Here is a 15,857-nt window from a genome sequence, read left to right on the forward strand (position 1 = left end):
GATGGGGGCTCCCTCCCCCTCCCCTCCTCTCCCCACTGCTTTCTCTTTCTTCTGCTTCAACAAACACCAGGCGCCTTTTAGATCAGCCCTGAAGTCAACGTTGATGCTTGGACGGCTTGACCTCCCCGCTGCCTTCCAGCCCGGGACCACAGCTGGGAGATGAAGTCTGCGGGGTCCTGGGCAGCGGCGGCGGGCTGCACAGGCACCTCCTCTGACGCCCAATCTCTCCTCCTTTACGAGGCAGCCGCCAGCTCCCCTCCCTGACTCCCCAAGATTTGGGGCCTTTTTAATATGTGTCGATAATGCCATGAGCTACTATTTAACTTTTCCACGAGGACCCATCTCCCGAAATGCAGTGCTTTTCAGCCTTGGCTGCACTAGAGAACCCCCAGGGAAGGGAGAGACGTCTGTACCTCCCTCCCTCTCCCTCTCCCTCTCCCTCCTCCTCTCCCTCTCCTTCTGGGGTGATGCCCGATGAGCTCAGATTCGCAGATGTTCCCCCCATCTCCTCTCTGTGCCTTGCGTGGGGTCTGGGCCTTCTCACTGTGGCCCGGGTACGGCCTTGACATTCAGACATGGGTTCCTGCAAGGACACTTGCGTTTGGTCCATACCGCGTGTGGCTGCAGTCTGTGCTTCTCCTGTTCAGCATCTTCAGTAGATGGGGGCTGTGCGTGAGCCCTTCATCTTCCCCGCAGACACCACTGGTGCTTGCTCGGCCTCGTGGGTGATGTGGGGGGCATGGGGGACAGTCCTGTGTCCCCACCTTCTTGGGCTGCAGACAGGCCACGTTGGTCCTGTGGTGACTGGGGGCTCCCAGGAGAACCCCACCGCAGAGCCGGAGAGGTGGCCCCAGAGAAGGTGGCGTACGCCTGGGGCCGGGCCTCACCAGCCAGCCCCGGGCCACCTGCAGCAACAGGCGTCTCGCCGTCCAGGGGGCTGGGTGTTCGGGCGCCGTGGGGATGACCTGCTGTCTGCACGGCAGCCGAGTCTGTATTGTTGAGCCCGGGGAGGCCCCTGGGTGGCTCCTGGAGAGCCTGGTCACATTTCTTCCTGCCCTTGGCCTTAGAGCTCATCACGGTTCACGCCGTTTCTGGTTCCAAAAGGACCTGTGTTCATAAAGACCACGTGTTAGGACAGCACCAAAGTGTCCAGAAATCCGGGCCAGGAGGAGGAGGGAGGGGGATTGGCTGTGCCCGCCAGTGGCCTGAGAGCCCTGCCCGCCCTCAGAGACCTGGCCCGGGGCCCGTGGGGAGGGCGTGGCCCACGGTCCCCAGCGCTGGCCGTCTCTGGGTTCCAGGAGAACTGCGCGATCCTCGGGGAGCTGGTAAGGCTGCAGGCTCAGAAGTCCCGCCTGCTGGGGTTCAGCACGCGTGCCGACTCCGTGCTGGAGATGAACATGGCCAAGACCAGCCAGGTGGTGGCCACTTTCCTAGGTAACCCCGCCTCCCCGAGGGTCAGGCGGACCTTGACTGGACGTGGTGCTGCCTGAGACCCGACTGTGTCAGCCCTTGGGGGTCGCCTTCCCCAACCCTTCATTCTGCCTCGAGGGGCGTGGGGTGGGTGGCGGCTGGGAGGCTGCCACAGGGACATAGCCGAACCTCTCCCCTCCGCCCGCAGATGAGCTGGCCCAGAAGCTGAAGCCCCTCGGGGAGCAGGAGCGGCCGTGATCCTGGACCTAAAGAAGGCCAAGTGCCAGAGGCGGGGCCTGCACTTTGACGGGCCCATCAACGTCTAGGACCTGTGCTGCTACATGAACCAGGGGGAGGAGACGCGCTACCACGTGGACCAGTACCTGCTCGATGAGTCCTTCCCCATGCAGGTGGTCACGCGCGGGTAGCTGGGCATCTCCCAGGAGCTGCTGGGGCTGACCTTCGACCTGGAGGAGGGTGCCAACGTGTGTCACGGAGATGTGAGGCTCTACACGGTCCGGGACGCGGCCGCGGACAAGGTCATCCATCGGCAAGTTCTACCTGGACCTCTACCCTCGGTGCATGCGTGGGGGAACCTGTCGGCCGTGGGCCAGGGCTCCTCTGTGGAAGCGGGGCCTCACCCGCGTCCCTCCCCAGGGAAGGGAAGTCTGGGCACATGGCCTGCTTTGGCCTGCAGCCGGGCTGCCTGCAGCAGGATGGGAGGCGCCAGATTGCCATCGCGGCCATGGTGGCCAACTTCACCAAGTCTACGCCCAACCCGCCCTCCCTGTTGCAGCATGATGAGCTGGAGACCTACTTCCATGAGTTCTGGCAAGCGATGCACCAGCTCCGCTCCCAGGTGGGTGCGGGCGCGGGGCTGCAGGCAGGGGGCGGGGAGGGCCCGGGCTCTCCCGTGGTTCTCAGGCAGGCCCTCGCCACGGGATTCTTCCGCTGATGTCACCCCGCACGTGGTGACGCCCTCGGTGTCAGTTTCCATCATCAAACCCCACGCACAGGGCGTGTAAAAAAATGGAAGTGGATGTCCTCGAGACTCTGGAGCCTGGAAGCCGCAGATCAAGGAGTCAGGACTGGTTCCCTGCATGTTAAATACGTGTATTCAAGAGTTGCCTTTAAAAAGACAAAAGAAAAGAAAGGAACGTTGCATGCAAGTCTGGTGACAGGCGGTGATGAGAACCAGAGGGTAGGCTCTGGGGCCGGGAGCGCCGCGCCCTGTGAGGCCCTGGGGCTGCTGCCAGTCTCGGTGGAGGCTCAGCAAGTCCCAGGGACTTCCCCACCGGGGGGGCGGGGGTGTCCCCAGCTGAGCGTCTGGGCCCAGGACCCAGTGCTCCTTCAGTCTTCCTGCGGTCAGCCCTTCGTCCTGAGAGCGATGCTCTCACAGGCTGCACCGGAGCGCGTGGGGACACTTTACTGAGCTGTGCAGCCGTCACTACTGCCCTATTTTGGAACATTTCCCTCACCCCAAAAATGTCCCTCACGCCTTTAGTTATCATTCCCTCCCCTCCCCTGCCCCTGACAACCAGGAACCCACTCTGACTCTGTGGATCTACCTGTTCTGGATGTTCCCCCTCAGTGGGGTCACACCGTGTGCCCTTCTGTGTCTGACTTGTCTCGCTGAGCATCGTGTTCTCAGGGTGCATCCACGTGGCAGCGAGTGTCAGGGCTTCACACCTTTGCGTGGCTGAGGGCCGGAAAAAAGACAAACGACAAGAAAGGCACGTTACCTGCGACTCTGGCGACAGCCGGTGATGAGAACCAGAGGGAAGGCTCTGGGGCCGGGAGCGCCGCGCCCTGTGAGGCCCTGGGGCTGCTGCCAGTCTCGGTGGAGGCTCAGCAAGTCCCAGGGACTTCCCCACCGGGGGGGCGGGGGTGTCCCCAGCTGAGCGTCTGGGCCCAGGACCCAGTGCTCCTTCAGTCTTCCTGCGGTCAGCCCTTCGTCCTGAGAGCGATGCTCTCACAGGCTGCACCGGAGCGCGTGGGGACACTTTACTGAGCTGTGCAGCCGTCACTACTGCCCTGTTTTGGAACATTTCCCTCACCCCAAAAATGTCCGTCACGCCCTTACTTATCATTCCCTCCCCGCCCCCTGCCCCTAACAACCAGGAACCCACTCTGACTCTGTGGATCTACCTGTTCTGGATGTTCCCCCTCAGTGGGGTCACACCCTGTGTGCCCTTCTGTGTCTGACTTGTCTCGCTGAGCATCGTGTTCTCAGGGTGCATCCACGTGGCAGCGAGTGTCAGGGCTTCACACCTTTGCATGGCTGAGGGCCGGAAAAAAGACAAACGACAAGAAAGGCACGTTACCTGCGACTCTGGCGACAGCCGGTGATGAGAACCAGAGGGAAGGCTCTGGGGCCGGGAGCGCCGCGCCCTGTGAAGCCCTGGCGTTGCTGCCAGTCTCGGTGGGGCACGGGCAGCGCCGTCCCCCAGAGCTGCTGGCCAACTCATCAAGTCCCGGCTGGCCAACCCCGGTGCGGTCGGGCCGAGGGAAAGGAAAGGGGCTCCCGGACCGCCCGGCTGGAAAGCGCGGCCTGCACACAGTGCCAGCCCCCCGTCTCCTTCCTCCCGCCCTCCAGGCCTCTTCAACCTGCGCCAGATCGTCCTGGCCAAGGTGGACAAGGCCCTGCACACGCAGACGCCCGCGGACCCGGCCCAGGAGAATGCCCGCCTCTGCCAGGAGGTCCTCGGGGTCCCAGCCACGCCAGGTAGCCAAGTGCACGCCGGGCCCACCTTAGCGGTCGCTTGGCGGCTACTGCCCAGGTCAAGAGGATCCTCTGGTGGTGTGTGAAGGGGGACCGACTGACGGGCTCTGGCCGAGGCCCGCTGACCTCTGGCCTCTTCCTGCCTCGGTTCCTGGGCTGGTCCCTCCAGCTGTGGCCCGCGGAGTCCGAGGGTGGGGTGGGCGTATCTGCACGTGCTTTCTGGAGAGCCTGGAAGAGGCAGGAGAGGGCTTCATACCCCGGACGGAACGCGTCGACGAGGTTTGCCCGTGCGTGTCGGTGCGGAGACGCAGTTCACTCCCTCGTGAGCGCTTGAACCCGCGCTCTCCCCGTGCTGGAAGGTGAGCCCTGACTCATCCCTCGGAGCCTCGGGCAGCTGACCTTGTAAGAGGCTTCGGGGTGAACCCTCGTGAGCTTCAGCAGAAAGTCGGCAAAAATTTATTTGTGTCCCTCCACTGAGTTGCCCGCAAGGTCCCCGTTTTCTAGAAGTGTTGGGCCAATACTCCCTCTAGCGGCAGGGGACTCAGACAGGGCTGCTTTGAGGCCCCCTCTCTGGGGAAGGGGCACGGAGCGGCCAGGGGGCCGGGCAGGAGCTTCTCCGCGTGTGTCCCAGGGACCCACCTGCTTGCGACCTTCGGCCACCTGGCAGGAAGCTACGACGCCCAGTCCTATGGCTACCTGTGCAGCGAGGTGTACTCCGCGGACACGTTCCACACACGTTTCAAGTGGGAGGGCGTCCTGAGTGGCAAGGTGAGAGGCCAGCCTGCCATGCAGACCAACACGGAGGTCCTTGGCCTGGGCCTAGATGCTTGTGCCGCCCGCCTGGGCCTGCCAGGCTCTGAGGGCCCTGCCCTGGACCCCCTGCTCCCCTGCCCTTTCTTGAGTCACAGCAGAGGTGGCCACACCCACACCCTCAGTGAAGGGGGTGCTCCACCCTCCTGCAGCCCCACCCCCTCTCGTCAGGTTGCCATGGACTACAGAAGCTGCATTCTGAGGCCAGGGGGCTCCGAGGATGCCAAGGGCATGGTGAAGCTCTTCCTGGGTTGTGACCCCACGCAGGACGCCTTCCTCCTGAGCAAAGGGCTGCAGGTTGAGGGCTGCAAGCCGCCGGCCTGCTGAAGGCACGGGGTTTTGCCCACCCAGGCGGGCCGGGTGCCTTAGCGCCCCGTCGGGGCGGGGGAGGGGCCGCGTGTCCTCCCAGCCCCTGAGTCCCCGGCGGCCGGCCTAGGCCAAAAGTCTCCACCTGGAAGTGTCTGGAGAGCCTGGCATCAAGGCTCCCCCTTGTTGCACTAATGCAATCCCTTCCTGGGGAGCTTTCCTGGTAACAAAACGGTTCTTTGAAAACGCAGCCGTTAATAAAAAGACTCTACTCCTGGTCTCTGCCTGCCGTCCCTTCCACCACAGGAGTGGCATGGGGGCCGTCACACTGGGGGGAGTTCTGACCTTGGTCGGGGATCAGCCCTGGGGCCGTGGTGACGCGTCTGGGTCACTGGGAGATGGCTGAGCTGTGGGGTGGTGAGTTCAGACGGGGATGGTGCCCCGCACCCCGGCCGGGCAGGCTCTCCAGTGAGGGGGTGTCAGTTTCCTGCCAGCCTCTCGCCCGTCACTGTTTGGCATCTCGGGGGCTGTGATTGGCTGGAGCTGGTTCTGGCGGTGGGCACAGCTGTGGGAAGCCCGGCTGTGGCTGTCCCTGTCCCCGTGTCCTGTCCTCCTGCTCAAGGCCGGCCGGCTGGCTCCCTCTGATCATCGGCAGCTGCTGAAGTCTGGACCACAGCAGGGGGCTGCCTTCCTGGGTCCTAGCGATTCTTCCCAAAGGCCTTAGGGATGTGTTTTGGTGGCAGTAGGAATTCAGAGAGGGTGCTGCACCACTGGAGCGGTAGGGTGGCTCTGGACCGTCCCGTGTGTCCTTCCCGGGCCTTTGAGCTCCTCGGGAGCCCTGCCTCCGGCCCTTCGCCCCCACAAAGGACGCCAGGCAGCGGAGCGAGCGCGCGGGCGGCGCCCCGACCTTCTCCCCGTGGCCCAGGCGGGCAGGCGGTGCCGCGCTCTGTCCTCCCCTCAGCCTGCCCGCCCGTTCTCACCCGCCCTAGGGCAGTCGGTTGTGGACCAGGCTGTGGTGTCTGCCCTTCTGCAGCCCCGGCTCAGCTCCCTGCACCCACTTCGGTGCCTTCTGTGTTCTGGGCTGGTCGCAGGCCCAGAGCCGGTGGGCAGGCACCCCGTGGCCGGGAGGGCTGTTCGTGTGAATTCCCTGGGGCTTGAAAAGGAGCACAGCCGGCCTTCCATCAGGCACCTCTCGATGGATATGGAAGGGGCGTGTCGGGGCCTGGGGGCTGCTCGTCTTCCTGTGCACCGAGCCCCCAGGTGGTCCCCGTGCAAAATCCAGGTGTGGCGTTGGCACCCCAGCCGTGTGCCGGGCAGTCCATGGCGGGCGACACAAGCCTCGGGCTGGTGGGCCACAGGGTTCCTGAGCGGCAGGTCAGGACTGAGAGGGTGAGGCCTTTCCCCGGGTCCAGGGCCCAGGCTGATGCCGGCTGGAGGCCCCTCCGCTCACCGCCCGCAACCCCCAGCCCCTGCCCTCACGTGAGCCCCCAGGGCTGAGCTCAGGTGTTGGATGCCCAGGCTCCCCGGTAGCCCAGCCCGTTCCCAGTCCTCCGTGGTCACTGAAGGGCTTGGAAGCGGGTTGCCCCACAGAGACTGCTGTTCTCCGAGCCCTGGGCAGGGGGCAGGGAGGACGGGCACAGGGCCCTGCAGGGGTGTGGTCGCCGGGGCAGCCGGAGCAGCTCCACACAGTAAGTAAGAGCACCTCACCAAAAAACAGTGCGTTTCTCCAGCCGCCCCGGGACCTGAGCTCAGGTCCTGGGGCAGGAAGGGGCAGCACTGCAGCTGTTAGCTGTCACTGGGGGTCGACTGTGGCCCGGTGCCACCTCTTAGATCGTCCCCCGTCCCCTTCCGGGGTTGCGACCGGACCCCTGCCAATCGGGTTCTCACTCCTCCCCATCCCCTACGCCGGCCCCACGAAGGTGGAAGGAACACATTTTTAAAAAGGCTGGAGCCTGGGCTTCCCTGCTGGCGCAGTGGTTAAGAATCCGCCTGCCAATGCAGGGGACAAGGGTTCAAGCCCTGGTCCGGGAAGTTCCCACACGCCGCGGAGCAATGAAGCCCGTGCGCCACAACTACTGAGCCTGCGCTCTAGAGCCCAAAAGCCACAGCTACTGAGTCCTCGTGCCCCGACTACTGAAGCCCGCGCGCCTAGAGCCCGTGCTCCGCAACAAGAGAAGCCACCGCAATGAGAAGCCCACGCACCGCAACGAAGAGTAGCCCCCGCTCACCGCAACTGGAGAAAGCACACACGCAGCAAGGAAGACCCAACGCAGCCAAAAATAAATAAATTAAATAAATAAATAAATATTTAAAAATCATATTAAATACCTATCAATGAGATTTTAAGAAATAGTCAGGACCAGAGCCTCCCATCAAGCCTCTTAGATAGCCTCAACCACCAGAGGGCAGACAGCAGAAGCAAGAGAAACTACAATCCTGCAGCCTGTGGACCAAAAACCACAGTGACAGAAAGATAGAGAAGATGAAAAGGCAGAGGGCCATGTACCAGATGAAGGAACAAGAAAAAACCCCAGAAAAACAACTAAATGAAGTGGAGATAGGCAACCTTCCAGAAAAAGAATTCAGAATAATGATAGTGAAGACGATCCAGGACCTCGGAATAAGAATGGAGGCAAAGATTGAGAAGATGCAAGAAATGGTTAACAAAGACCTAGAAGAATTAAAGAACAAACAAACAGAGATGACCAATACAATAACCGAAATGAAAACTACACTAGAAGGAATCAATAGCAGAATAACTGAGGCAGAAGAACGGATAAGTGACCTGGAAGACAGAATGGTGGAATTCACTGCTGCGGAACAGACTAAAGAAAAAAGAATGAAACGAAATGAAGACAGCCTAAGAGACCTCTGGGACAACATTAAACGCAACAACATTCGCATTATAGGGGTCCCAGAAGGAGAAGAGAGAGAGAAAGGACCAGAGAAAATATTTGAAGAGATTATAGTCGAAAACTTCCCTAACATGGGAAAGGAAATAGCCACCCAAGTCCAGGAAGCGCAGAGAGTCCCATACAGAATAAACCCAAGGAGAAACACGCCGAGACACATAGTAATCAAAGTGGCAAAAATTAAAGACCAAGAAAAATTATTGAAAGCAGCAAGGGAAAAACGACAAATAACATACAAGGGAACTCCCATAAGGTTAACAGCTGATTTCTCAGCAGAAACTCTGCAAGCCAGAAGGGAGTGGCATGATATACTTAAAGTGATGAAAGGGAAGAACCTACAACCAAGATTACTCTACCCAGCAAGGATCTCATTTAGCTTTGATGGAGAAATCAAAAGCTTTACAGACAAGCAAAAGCTAAGAGAATTCAGCACCACCAAACCAGCTCTACAACAAATGCTAAAGGAACTTCTCTAAGTGGGAAACACAAGAGAAGAAAAGGACCTACAAAAACAAACCCAAAACAATTAAGAAAATGGTCATAGGAACATACATATCGATAATTACCTTAAACGTGAATGGATTAAATGCCCCAACCAAAAGACATAGACTGGCTGAATGGATACAAAAACAAGACCCATATATATGCTGTCTACAAGAGACCCACTTTAGACCTAGGGACACATACAGACTGAAAGTAAGGGGATGGAAAAAGATATTCCATGCAAATGGAAATCAAAAGAAAGCTGGAGTAGCTATACTCGTATCAGATAAAATAGACTTTAAAATAAAGAATGTTACAAGAGACAAGGAAGGACACTACATAATGATCCAGGGATCAATCCAAGAAGAAGATATAACAATTATAAATATATATGCACCCAACATAGGAGCACCTCAAAACATAAGGCAACTGCTAACAGCTATAAAAGAGGAAATCGACAGTAACACAGTAATAGTGGGGGACTTTAACACCTCACTTACACCAATGGACAGATCATCCAAAATGAAAATAAATAAGGAAACAGAAGCTTTAAATGACACAATAGACCAGATAGATTTAATTGATATATATAGGACATTCCACCCAAAAACAGCAGATTACACGTTCTTCTCAAGTGCGCACGGAACGTTCTCCAGGATAGATCACATCTTGGGTCACAAATCAAGCCTCAGTAAATTTAAGAAAATTGAAATCATATCAAGCATCTTTTCTGACCACAACGCTATGAGATTAGAAATGAATTACAGGGAATAAACGTAAAAAAGACAAACACATGGAGGCTAAACAATACGTTACTAAATAACCAAGAGATCACTGAAGAAATCAAAGAGGAAACAAAAAAATACCTAGAGACAAATGACAATGAAAACACGACGACCCAAAACCTATGGGATGCAGCAAAAGCAGTTCTAAGAGGGAAGTTTATAGCTATACAAGCCTACCTAAAGAAACAAGAAAAATCTCAAGTAAACAATCTAACCTTACACCTAAAGAAACTAGAGAAAGAAGAACAAACAAAACCCAAAGTTAGCAGAAGGAAAGAAATCTTAAAGATCAGAGCAGAAATAAACGAAATAGAAACAAAGACAACAATAGCAAAGATCAATAAAACTAAAAGTTGGTTCTTTGAGAAGATAAACAAAATGGATAAGCCATTAGCCAGACTCATCAAGAAAAAGAGGGAGAGGACTCAAATCAATAAAATCAGAAATGAAAAAGGAGAAGTTACAACAGACACCGCAGAAATACAAAGCATCCTAAGAGACTACTACAAGCAACTTTATGCCAATAAAATGGACAACCTGGAAGAAATGGACAAATTCTTAGAAAGGTATAACCTTCCAAGACTGAACCAGGAAGAAACAGAAAATATGAACAGACCAATCACAAGTCATGAAATTGAAACTGTGATTAAAAATCTTCCAACAAACAAAAGTCCAGGACCAGATGGCTTCACAGGTGAATTCTATCAAACATTTAGAGAAGAGCTAACACCCATCCTTCTCAAACTCTTCCAAAAAATTGCAGAGGAAGGAACACTCCCAAACTCATTCTGTGAGGCCACCATCACCCTGATACCAAAACCAGACAAAGACACTACAAAAAAAGAAAATTACAGACCAATATCACTGATGAATATAGATGCAAAAATCCTCAACAAAATACTAGCAAACAGAATCCAACCACACATTAAAAGGATCATACACCACGATCAAGTGGGATTTATCCCAGGGATGCAAGGATTCTTCAACATACGCAAATCAATCAATGTGATACACCATATTACCAAATTGAAGAATAAAAACCATATGATCATCTCAATAGATGCAGAAAAAGCTTTTGACAAAATTCAACACCCATTTCTGATAAAAACTCTCCAGAAAGTGGGCATAGAGGGAACCTACCTCAACATAATAAAGGCCATATATGACAAACCCACAGCAAACATCATTCTCAATGGTGAAAAACTGAAAGCATTTCCTCTAAGATCAGGAACGAGACAAGGATGTCCACTCTCACCACTATTATTCAACATAGTTCTGGAAGTCCTAGCCACGGCAATCAGAGAAGAAAAAGAAATAAAAGGACTACAAATTGGAAAAGAAGAAGTAAAACTGTCACTGGTTGCAGATGACATGATACTATACATAGAGAATCCTAAAACTGCCACCAGAAAACTGCTAGAGCTAATCAATGAATATGGTAAAGTTGCAGGATACAAAATTAATGCACAGAAATCTCTTGCATTCCTATACACTAATGATGAAAAATCTGAAAGAGAAATTAAGGAAACACTCCCATTTACCATTGCAACAAAAAGAATAAAATACCTAGGAATAAACCGACCTAGGGAGACAAAAGACCTGTATGCAGAAAACTATAAGACACTGATGAAAGAAATTAAAGATGATACCAACAGATGGAGAGATATACCATGTTCTTGGATTGGAAGAATCAACATTGTGAAAATGAGTATACTACCCAAAGCAATCTACAGATTCAATGCAATCCCTATCAAATTACCAATGGCATTGTTTACGGAGCTAGAACAAATCCTCTTAAAATTTGTATGGAGACACAAAAGACCCCGAATAGCCAAAGCAGTCTTGAGGGAAAAACATGGAGCTGGAGGAATCAGACTCCCTGACTTCAGACTATACTACAAAGCTACAGTAATCAAGACAATATGGTACTGGCACAAAAACAGAAACATAGATCAATGGAACAAGATAGAAAGCCCAGAGATTAACCCACGCACCTATGGTCAACTAATCTACGACAAAGGAGGCAAAGATATACAATGGAGAAAAGACAGTCTCTTCAATAAGTGGTGCTGGGAAAACTGGACAGCTACATGTAAAAGAATGAAATTAGAATACTCCCTAACACCATACACAAAAATAAACTCAAAATGGATTAGAGACCTAAATATAAGAGTGGACACTATAAAACTCTTAGAGGAAAACATAGGAAGAACACTCTTTGACATAAATCACAGCAAGACCTTTTTTGATCCACCTCCTAGAGTAATGGAAATAAAAACAAAAATAAACAAGTGGGACCTAACGAAACTGCAAAGCTTTTGCACAGCAAAGGAAACCATAAACAAGACGAAAAGACAACTCTCAGAATGGGAGAAAATATTTGCAAATGAATCAACGGACAAAGGATTAATCTCCAAAATATATAAACAGCTCATTCAGCTCAATATTAAAGAAACAAACACCCCAATCCAAAAATGGGCAGAAGACCTAAACAGACATTTCTCCAAAGAAGACATACAGACGGCCACGAAGCACATGAAAAGATGCTCAACATCACTAATTATTAGAGAAATGCAAATCAAAACTACAATGAGGTATCACCTCACTCCTGTTAGAATGGGCATCATCAGAAAATCTACAAACAACAAATGCTGGAGAGGGTGTGGAGAAAAGGGAACCCTCTTGCACTGTTGGTGGGAATGTAAATTGATACAGCTACTATGGAGAACAATATGGAGGTTCCTTAAAAACCTAAAAATAGAATTACCATATGACCCAGCAATCCCACTACTGGGCATATACCCAGAGAAAACCGTAATTCAAAAAGACACATGCACCCGAATGTTCATTGCAGCACTATTTACAATAGCCAGGTCATGGAAGCAACCTAAATGCCCATCGACAGACGAATGGATAAAGAAGTTGTGGTACATATATACAATGGAATATTACTCAGCCATAAAAAGGAACGAAATTGAGTCATTTGTTGAGACGTGGATGGATCTAGAGACTGTCATACAGAGTGAAGTAAGTCAGAAAGAGAAAAACAAATATCGTATATTAATGCATGTATGTGGAACCTAGAAAAATGGTACAGATGAGCCAGTTTGCAGGGCAGAAGTTGAGACACAGATGTAGAGAATGGACATATGGACACCAAGGGGGGAAAACTGCGGTGGGGTGGGGATGGTGGTGTGCTGAATTGGGCGATTGGGATTGACATGTATACACTGATGTGTATAAAATTGATGCCTAATAAGAACCTGCAGTATAAACAAACAAACAAAACAACTAATACTAAACTTTCATTGGGTTATTTGTATGGAAATATGTTAATATAAATGTTTCAGACATTACATGAAATTTCTAAAAATCTTATATTTGTATGTGTATGGAAATATGTATGGAAATATGTTAATAGAAATGTTTCAGACATTACATGAAATTGCTAAAAATCTTATATGTTCTGGTATAATGTTATATGTAATAATCCTAGTTATTACTTTAAAATGTATATCTCAGAAATAACTAATTTTCTTGTCAACTGCATTATTATGAACTTTCATCAAATCTTTAACCGTGGTCATTTTTAAGTCTTTTGTCATAAAGAAAAAAAAAAAAAAGAAAGAAATAGTCAGTTAGTTAGTTAATTGTGCCGGGTCTTAGTTGCCACAGGCCAGCTCCTTAGTTGTGGTAATGAGATATTTTATATTCTTTTTTGTTCCTGAACAAAGGCCTCAGAATCCAGTATTTACTTGATAATGCTCACAGCATAGCTCAGCACGGAATAGCCACATTGTTTTTCTTTGGCTGCTATGTACCAAACAGCCTTTTGTACTGTTTTACCAAATGCATGTATTTAACACCTGTTTTAAAAAACATAGTGAGATCTCAAAAACTTGAAATTGACTAAAGTAAGATTCTCTCTGTAGTACTACTTATTTGACCAACACCACCTGATAACACCGGTGTGGTGCACCGAGCCTTACTCTAGCATATCGGGATACACCCCGTTTCGACAAGTGTTCATCCTCCAAGTCCCCAAGGCCTCTCACACACTGCCAGTGAAACTGCTTCCTGCTTGGGAAAGAGTGCCCCAGTTCGTTTCTTTAGAAGCTTGAAGGCTATGTAAGCCCTCCAAAAGGTTAGAGGGCAAAGAACAACTCTAAAACTGGCACATTTGTTTAAAGAAAAAGACTTGTCAATATTACAAGAGCCAGCTTGCTTTCACTTGTGACACGTTTTCTTAGGAGGCAAGGGATGTGGCCATGTGACTTGGACAAGCTGTTTCCCTCTGTCTCAGTGTCCCACCTGTGAGTGGGTAGTCTGACGAAGCTTAATGACAGACATCTGAATAACGATCATGAACAGTGGCATCTAATTTCCAAAATAAAAACAGGAGAATGAGTATGTCTTTCACAACAGGACGTCAAGTCTACCTCAAAGATATTGGTAGCCTTGAGTCCACTGCTTCTCACTGAGTGCAACTGTGCCCCCCAGGGGACATCTGGGGAAGTCTGAAGGTGATTTTGGCTGTCACGACTGGGAGGAGAGAGAGGGAATGTTACGGGCACCTAGTGAGTAAGAGGTCGGGACCTTGCTAAACACTCTACGATGCACAGGACTCACACACCACAGCAAAGGTTTATCTGGCCCCAAAAGTCAATGCCTTGGTTGAGAAACCCTGCCTTAGAGCAAACCACGGATACTCATCTTTAGCAGGTAACAGGGCATTTACTACCCACCTGTAAACCTACAGACTTCCCGACTTACACAGCTAATCCTGTGGCAGGAATGAAATAGAGAGCGTGTGACCATCTGGTAGTACCTAGGTTTGCCCCTCAAGTCACATGAGACAGTGCTGGAGACTGACATTTTCTATATTGGAGGTCTCTGGCAAGCCACCAGTTTTCTAACCTAAAAAGTCTAAGCAGCATTGTTACAATACACATAATAACACGACAATTCTGCTTTTATAGAGAAATTCGATGTGGGAAAGGAGCTTATCTGACATCAGAAGCAAATGCTTTGAACACATCACATCTGCTGGTTCGACTGTCAAATCTTGACAGCTGGAGACGTAGGAAGGTAGACAGGAGAGAACAGACCAAAGTTACGGGCCTGCTGAGTCCTCGGGGCTAACCATAATACACTTCGTACTGCCCTGGGTCCAGGGGTGTGTTCTAACACCCTCTCAGTCACTTACGGTCCATAGACAGACCAAGTATAAATTCACAATTACCAGCAAGTGTACCAAAAAAAGGCAGAGTTAAGAAACTTAAATGCGAGCCCTACCTGGTCTTTTTCTTCTTCATCGACAGAATCATCCGATTTTGCTTTTTCAGGGTCTTCCTCAGGTTTCCGTTTGGCAGGCCTGTCACACACACACACACAGTAAAGCCAACTGTTAGCTCACCAGACCCTAGACCTCCAGTGGGCACGAAACAACTCATATTCCTCCCTACCAAGAGTACCCTCTCTTTGGAAAGATTCAGGGCATGGTCCCCTCTTCCCTCTGAGAAGCCCTTTTTGCCAGGACATTAAAAGAAGCTTCGAGCTTAATGTTTCTTTGGATGACAGGTTTAGAATACCACCATTTTGCAAACCTTAAGAAATAATGGATCTAGACTTTGATCAATGGCTGCTACAATCACCGAAGAGACATTACATGCCTCTGATGGACAGCCCCATGCTGTCAATGAAGTCTCACAAAATAAAGCTGGAATCTGATCAAGACTCTAGACCTAACTACCAGTTTACAGAAAACTGGAGGCAAGGGAACACATTAACCACCAAAACGATGCAGTCAGCCAGACCTAGAAGCTATTAGAAAAAAAGACCTATTTTCTTTAAATCAATGGCAAGAAGATAAGGAATCTATCACTCGAAAGGCTTAAGGAGCAAATCAACCAAACTCTGTTACACAAGGGGAAGAATGAACACTGCTATATATTTGTTAGTAAGGAACTGTTACACTTTATAAGGCCTGTTTTGTCTTCTTCAAAAGACTGTTTGCTAGATGTTAGCAATTATGGCAAAATATGAATAAAAAACTTGTCAGAGAAAGAGACCTTGTCATCTAGAAATACAGTATGTGTGGATAAGATGACATGTCCGATTTGTTTCAAAGTAATCCAACTGGGAGGAGATGGGTGGGTATGGAGCTGTAATCCATTTGGAACAATTTTCACTTGGAGCATGTGGGGGTATAGATGAAACAACAGCCAGGAGATGTTAACTGTTGACACTGGGTGATAGGTACACAGGGGTTCATTTTACTATCCTTGGTAATTCTGTGCATGTACATTTGAAGTTGCCTATGTGAAGAGTAAAAATGGATGAGATCTTCAGAAATGCTGTTCACGAATGTCTAATAACAGAATATCAAAAGGAAAACCGAAGCAATGTGGAAGTCAGAATTACTAAGTT

The sequence above is a fragment of the Eschrichtius robustus genome, chromosome 1 (genome assembly GCF_028021215.1).
Source record: "Eschrichtius robustus isolate mEscRob2 chromosome 1, mEscRob2.pri, whole genome shotgun sequence".
Lineage (NCBI taxonomy): Eukaryota > Metazoa > Chordata > Mammalia > Artiodactyla > Eschrichtiidae > Eschrichtius > Eschrichtius robustus.